The 8,312-nt window shown below is 33.3% G+C and overlaps 1 pseudogene; it reads left to right on the top strand.

The window, feature by feature from the left end:
• The first annotated feature begins 4,073 nt into the window (after positions 1-4,073).
• LOC102262097 overlaps positions 4,074-8,312 on the top strand; it is a 50,670-nt pseudogene continuing 46,431 nt past the window's right edge.

Raw genomic sequence — 8,312 nt, 5'->3', positions numbered from 1 at the left:
AGATGTCATGGGAATTTTTCACAAGAATTGAATCTAACTGAGCAAAAGAAAAAGTTTCTAAATATGGGATGGACCTACATATGGGTCCTTTATGGGTGAATTGCAAGCTAAAATTAAAGGATGATATGAGATAAACAATGATCTTGACTTTAGGACCCCACAGCATCTTCATTTCTTCCTTTACTGGTAATCATGACCTATTAACTTGGGCCTGGCTTTCATCTCATTAGGGCACTGGCTACCAAGGGTGCACAGTAGTCTTCTGATAGATCCTATTTCTCTCCACACAGCCCTCCAGGCATCCCTCCAGCCCTCACCTTCTTCTGTCTCCTATCATCAGATCTTTTCTAAGTTTATGCTCACTTTCCTCTCCCCACCATAGATGGCTCTTCTCTTTTAGGACTGAATAACTCCATACCTTGGTACCCTAAATCCATTTTTCATGTAAAACAAAAGACAATAATGAACAGCATTGATTTTTTTTCTTTCTAGTTAACTGTAATAATCCTAGAAATAGTCTGTCTCAGACTAATGAGGAAAAAAGGTCTCAAAGAAGGAAAGAATAAAAGAGATTCACATAAGTATTTTTTTCTGTTTTCTCATTACAATTTATTTATTACATATGCATCTTCTTTTGAGGTATCTATCTCTCTTGAACTTTTTTTTGTTTAATATTGGAGAGAAGTGAGCCAGTTTTAAAGAGTCATTAATAAATTTTCATTTAGATTTCTCAATTTTTTTTCATTTCTTGGCCTAATCACCTACTCTCCAAAGAAGAGACATTTTTTTTCAATAAGTTTAGAAGCTCCTTTTGTTTCAGACTTTCCCTTATCCAATACCACTGTCATCAGTCAAGACCAGATCATACACATAACCCTTCCAGAGACTGTGACAGTACCATTCATTTATTCAACACATTTAAAACAGAGATGTAAAAAACAAAACAAAAAACAGCTTGGTAAATGTAATTTTTTAGTCAGTACAGTATAGCTTCTGACATGATCCCAAGCTTTACTCTATAAACCTGAAAGTCTTCATTTCTATAGAAATAGTAAATTTATTAGATTGTCTTTTGCATTCAAAAAATACAAATGTTTCAATGTTCCTTTAGAAGCACTTTCTGAACATATCTCAGACCCAGGATTTGTTTTCACTTAAGAGGATTTAGGGTTTCTCATCTGAAATTGGGATAGAAAATAGCTGAGGTAGAAATCATAACTTCTTTGTTATTTAGGTAATTCATAAATGGATTACCACACTGGTGTGCTAAATTCCTCACTATTGGGGAACAGAGATACAAAAACCTTGTAAATGAAACTCTGAATACAAAAATGCAGTCCTAATACACAAGAAACAAATTGTGAGGGGAAAAGAAAACACAAAAATATATTTCTATCAAATTTTTGAATTTGTGACTCCAGGACATCTCCAAATAAATAAAAACTATAAGGCAATAAAATAGCACAAAAATAGTCTCCTTAGATAAAACTGATTGGGTTGGGTTGATTGTTTTAATTATCCAAAAATTTCTGAACAAAGTTGGTAGAGGTCCAATATCAAGTGATAGTTTGGTATGATTATGAGAACAACTCATCCAAATAGATTACGTATTTTTACTTTGCAGTCACATGTTTGCAAAGGTATTGACAAAATTTTGATTTTCCTAGGAATTAGAATAAGTATTCAAGGAAAATTATAAGAAAATAAATGAAATGTGTATTATGATTATCATTTTAATGAATGGTTTCACTCTGTTCCCATTGTGCATTATTCCATAATTTCATAAGAAAAGAGATATGAAAGGAAGCTCATCCTGGTTTTATCTACTTTGATAGAATAAAATCTGATAAAGGTCAGGAATAGTATCTTATTTCATACTGCATAATTTGTTAGTAGCATCATTTTAAATATATAAAAATGCTAACTAAATTTGTGTTGTTGAATAAATCACCAATACATTTTTTTTTGTCAACCAATTTAGGAAAAAAGAGTCAATTTAGTTTATCTAGATTAATATTTTAATTTGATCAAATATTTGTCCAAGTAATTCATTCACACAAAATATTCAAAACCATAGTCATATTTTAAAATACTTTATAGTATTGAATTTATAGTTTAATTAATTTTAGACATAAAATAACTTTATCTCAAAAAATAAATTTCATATTTGATTATTCTTATAACAAGTTTTCTTAATACCCAAAGAAAGTTATTCTAATCCATTTTCTCTTTCAAATTTCCATCTGATTTCATTTTCACTAGTTTCCCATCACACATTCTGTCTTTTCACAGGCATCCAAACTGAGCACCTTGCTGCTTAGCTGCACTGAACTGATCATGTTATGAGAATGGATGGTATGAATATTGCTCAGCAGTTACTTTTGGAAATCCGAAGAATCAAATCATGCACTAGACTTACATAGAAGAAATGTATCCAGGACACACCATGAGAGCATTTTTAAGAATGCTAATGCTAATGTTAGTACTGAAGAAGCTACTGAAGCCATGTAATACTTTCATTTATTTGGAGCAGCTATGTCATCATACTGACTATGGGACCCAAAGCATAAACTGACTGTGAATAATTACATGCTTAGCAGGAAGCAACTGCTATCATAATTCAAAATTATGTTTGATTTAAGGAATAACTTAATTTTATTAATAATGGGCTTTTAAATCATATAAATAATAATTAAGGTAATAAAGTATAAATTTGGACTATTGTAACACATATGAAAGAAGATGTGCTAAATAGCTAACAATTTAGGCATTTTATTTCAATCTTAGGATCAACATTTTCCAAACATTCATTGAGCATCTAATGACATATAACTTAAAACATGCACAAATAAATATATAATAGATATATAAATTTCATTGTATAAATTTGTAACAATGCCTTTTTATGTGCGTGTGTTAGAAAACTTAACATGATATCTACATTTTTAATAATTTTTTTAAAATTTATCTTTATTGTTGAAAATATTACAGATGTCCCCCCCTTTTTTCCAATTGACTCCCTCCACCCTGCACCTACCTCTCCAAGGTCATAACCACACTATTGTCTGTGTCCATGGGCTATGCATATGTGCATATAGGTTCCTCAGTTAATCTCTCCCCACCCACCCCACAACACCGCCTTTCCTCTGAGATTTGTCAGTCTGTTCCATGCTTCTATGTCTCTGGGTATATTTTGTTCATCAGTTTATTTTATTCAATAGATTCCACATACAAGTGAGATCATGTAATACTTATCTTTCTCTGACTGGCTTATTTCACTTAGCATAATGCTCTCCAGGTCCTTCCATGCTGTCTAAAAGGGTAAGAGAGCCTTCTTTTTTACAGCTGCATATTATTCCATTGTGTAAATGTACCACAGCTTTTTTATCCACTCATCTACTGATGGGTATTTAGGCTGTTTCTAGATCTTAATTATTGTAAATTGTGCTTCTATGAATATAGGGGTGCATATATTTTTTTCTGATTGTTGTTTCAGGTTTCTTAAGGTTATATTCCAAGTAGTGGGATCACTGGGTTTAATTTTTTTTCTTTGTTTTTTTGCACAACATCATGTTATTGACAATAGGCACTATGATATAAGTAGATCTCCCAAAATTATTTATTTAGCATCTGGTGTAATTGAAAGTTTATACCCATTGAATAACAATTCTCCCTTTCCCCCTGGTGATGGTATCAGAGTTGTTTGCATATAGAAAAATCATCAAATTATACACACTTAATATGCACAATTCTTTGTATTTCAATTATATCCTACATAAATCTGTTAAATGTAGATAATATAATTTACATAAATAATTGTTAATAGCTTATATGCATTATATATGTATATATGTATATATCTAATTTGTAATCATGCATTTTCAATATTGAGCAAAGAGAATGTGAGAGTGGGAAGTCCAAATGGTCTAGAAAAAAATGTTATGTCTATTTTACAATTAGAGCTATTTGTTTTGTTTTGCTGTAATGATGTGACAAAATATTGTTTGAATAATGCCAATGTTGAAAGCAGAAGAATAGGGAAAATTTCAAAGAACTGAGAAATAATGTTAACAATGGGGAACAAGGTAATGAAAAGGGCAGGTTAAATTTTCCAAAAAGAATGAAAAAAATTGGAAGAGGAACTGAATAACTCCAAGTATGGGGAACAAGGTCCTTAAGGTTCCCTTTCAACAGAATCCATTAGTGCATCTCATCACACTCATTCCTGATGATTTATTTCAGTTTTGTGTTATTGGACATTTGTCCATGCCACAACCTCAGCCAGCAGTGCCCTGTACTCTTTCATTAGCTATGTAACTTTTTCTCAACTATAAGGCAATTTCTTAGTTAAAATTTTCTCTGGCAGCCTCAGAAAAAATAAATACATCTTACTTTTGCATTCTTGCATTGTTTCTTGTACTTTTATTTAGGGCTTCTATAATTCCACTAGAGGCCTGGTGCATGAATTCATGCACCAGTGGGGCCCCTTGGCCTGGCCTGTGGGACCGGGCTGAAACGGGCTCTCTGAAATCCCCTGAGGGATCCTGGATTGGGAGAGGGAGCAGGCCAAGCCAAGGGACCCCACCAGAGCGTGATTGGAGCCTGGGAGAGACACAGATGGTTGGCCAGCCAGGGAGGGAGTACAGGAGGGCTCCTGTCCTGCCCATCTTGCTCAGTTCTGATCGGCCGGACCCCAGCAGCAAGCTAACCTACCAGTCTGAGCTTCTGCCCCTGGTGGTCAGTGCACATCATAGCAAGCGGTGGAACGGCCTTAGCATATCATTAGCATATTACACTTTGATTGGATGGACAGTCAACTGGTTGACCAGACACTTAGAATATTAGGCTTTTATTATATAGGACAGTTAATTTTGTTTGGTTTCTTCAATTAAATGTTCAACTCCTTAAGACAAAGTCAGATTTTAACAGACTTTTTCATTCTTATAATACCAAGAGCAGTGAATTACACAAAGTAGATATCAAAGAGCTAATTTAAATAGAAGACAATAAATTGAACTAAAATTGGATAATATAGTAAAGGGATTTTTTTAAATATATTTTTATGGATTTCAGAGAGGAACGGAGAGGGAGAGAAAGATAGAAACACCAGTGATGAGAGAGAATCATTGATTGGCTGCCTCCTGCATACCCCCCACTGGGGATCCAGCCTGCAACCCAGGCATGTGCCCTTGCCTGGAATCAAACCTGGGACCCTTTAGTCCACAGGCCAACTTTATCCACTTAGCCAAACCACCTAGGGCTGTAAAAGAATTTTTAAAAGAGAATAAAGATCCTGATTCATACCATAATGGTTAACTGTCTAGAAAAAAAAAAAGATCATTAAACAATGTGAATGAATCTCACAAGCATACAATTAAGCAAAAAAAAAAAAGTCCAGACACACAATAGCAGTACAAACTATATGATCCCATTTATATGAATTACAATAATATGCAAAAGTTACCTCTGTGATTAAAATTTATAATATGACACCTCTTGGGAGCTTGTAACTAGAAGAAAGCACCAGGGGTTTCTGACAAGCTAGAATATTCTGCTTCTTTATTCGATGCTGATTAAACAAAGGTGTTCTAATTTTCAAATACATTGAGCAGTAGACTTTGATTTGTGTGCTTTTCTGTATGCATGTTATGCTTTGATAAAAAGTTCTGCATCAAGGTGTAGCTTAGTTCAAAGCTTGGGTGGGAAATCATGAAAGCAGTGAAGAAAGTGCTATGACATGGTTGTGAGAAGAATCTTGATTAAAACCTCAATTCAAGATCTAATTGCCATTGAGATGGTGAAGGACATAGAACTGGAAAATCCTCTTTGTCTTTTTTTGTTTTTGTTTTTTGGTGTAAGAAGAGTTTTATAATTTCTTAGACTGTGGATTCCTCAGGCCTTATAATAGACACTTTCACCCTATTTTGCAATTAGTACAATGGATTCTCTTTGAACATTACAAAATATCAGAATCCAGGTGCTAAAGACACACTGGCCAACTTTCATATTATGAATTGAAATGACCTTAAAATTTGTTGAAATTGCATAGGTAGAAATTAAAAATACAACAACAACAAAAAAGAAAGAATGTATCACAAAACTTTAGACTTTGTGGCTACATGTAGATGAAGGATATGAGTCACCAGTAATATTTGTCACATTCAGTCCTTCAGACCAAACAACACACCACATGGGAGCTGAACACAGTATTTAAACTTGTTTGTAATATACTAGAAATTCAATTTTATTTTCTCCATCTGTTGTTATTTTTTATATCTGATTCACAGTTTAAGACTAAACTAAATGCCATTGCATATGTGTTCTAAATACCAATATAAGAATCTGTGCTAAAATCCCAAATTTTGGCAAAGAAAAGAATAAGTCCTATTACCATGATTTCAACTTTTCCTCCATTCAAACAACACCAAAAAACATTAGGTGAGTTTTCTATGTTTCACTCTAAACTCACAACTCATCCCTGACTGCTTATGCTTGAAGTGAAATGGTATTTTTGAAGAATTGAATACTTCCCTAGCTAACTCCCCAGTGCATAGTTATTCTACTTCTATTTTCCGGAAATGAGGAGCTACTATTGTGTAATGCATCTGGAGGTCATTAAAATGAAAGTTGGTAATTTCTGAGCATGGTGCTGATAATAAGATTGACTTTGTTTTATGGATATGTTTTTATATAATTGCCTAGTTATTTCAGAAGAAATTTCCCAAAACTAAGTACAAATATTGGCCATTGAGAGCCAGCCTAATGTAGCATTTACAAAAGAGGTATACAATCATGCTTAGAAACATTGCATCTAACAAATCTGTAAGGGAAATAGTGACTGTTAATTCATAAATTGTTCAGATTGAAGATTGTCTTTGTTAGATTTTATTCATGTTGAAAACTACTAGAAGTGATAAATGAATTCAGTAAAGTAGCAAGATGCAAAATTAATATTCAGAAATTGGTGGCATTTTTATATACCAATAACGAACTATCAGAAGGGGAAACTAAGAAACCATCCCATTTACTATTGCAACAACAACAACAAAAATGGTATCCGGGAATAAATTTAACAAAGGAGGTAAAAAACCTATACTCATACAATTATAGCATACTGAATAAAGAAGCTGAGGAAGATACCAATAAGTGGAAGTGTATACCATACTCATGAATAGGAAGAATTAACATAATTAAAGTGTCCATACTACCCAAGGAATTTATATATTCAATGCAATTCCTATTAAAATGTCATATCTCACCTATATAGAAAAATATTTCAAAAATTCATGTGGAAGCAAAAAAAAAAAAAAACAACCCAAAAAACAACAACAACAACAAAAAACAAAACCCAAATACCCTCAGTAATCTTCAGAAAGAACAAAATTGAAGGTATCACACTACCTGATATCATGGTAAACAGCATGGTACTGGCATAAGAACAGGCACACAGATCAATGGAAAGGAGTGGAGAGCCCAGAAATAAACTCATGCCTTTGTGCTCAATTAATATTTGAAAAAAAGAAGCAAGAACATATGATGGAATAAAGACAGTTTTCAAAAAATGGTATCTGGAAAACTGGTCAGACACATGCAAAAAAAACCACAAAAAATACAAAACTAGACCACTAAATTACACCAAACATAAGAATTAACTCAATATGGAGTAAAGACTTAAATGTAAGTTGCAAAAAACATAAAAATTACAAAAGAAAACATAGGCAGAAAAATCTCAAACAACTCTTGTAGCAATATTTTTGCTTATATATCTCCTCCAGCAAGGGAAACAAAGAAAAAATAAAATAAACAAATGGGACATCAAACTAAAAACCTTTGCACAACAAAGGAAACTAGCAACAAAATTAAAAGGCAACACACTAAATGGGAAAATATATTCACCAATGATACATTTGAAAAGGATTTAATATCCACAATTTATAAAGAACTTATATAACTCAACACCAAGAAAACAAACAATCCAATTAAAAAGTGGGGAAAGGACCTGCATAGACACTTCTCCAAAGAGGACATACACGAAGCCAAGAGACATATGAAAAAATACTCAATGTCACAAATCATTGGAAAAATGCAAATTAAATCCACCTTGAGATATTGCTCCAAGCCTGTCTAAATACATATATATCCCAACTAATAATAGACAAACATGGTAATTAACTGTACCTCCGACACGCTTCCCATTGGCTAATCAGGGCGATATGCAAATTAACTTCCAACCAAGATGGCAGCCGGCAGCCAGACAGCTGAAGTGAACAGGAGGCTTGCTTGCTCCAGTGATGGAGGAAGCCAAGGTTCCC

This window comes from Myotis brandtii, unplaced genomic scaffold (genome assembly GCF_000412655.1).
Source record: "Myotis brandtii unplaced genomic scaffold, ASM41265v1 scaffold388, whole genome shotgun sequence".
NCBI classification, from domain to species: Eukaryota; Metazoa; Chordata; class Mammalia; order Chiroptera; family Vespertilionidae; genus Myotis; species Myotis brandtii.
The sequence above is the reverse complement of the archived record's forward strand: the minus strand, read 5'-3'. Positions and strand labels throughout refer to the sequence as shown.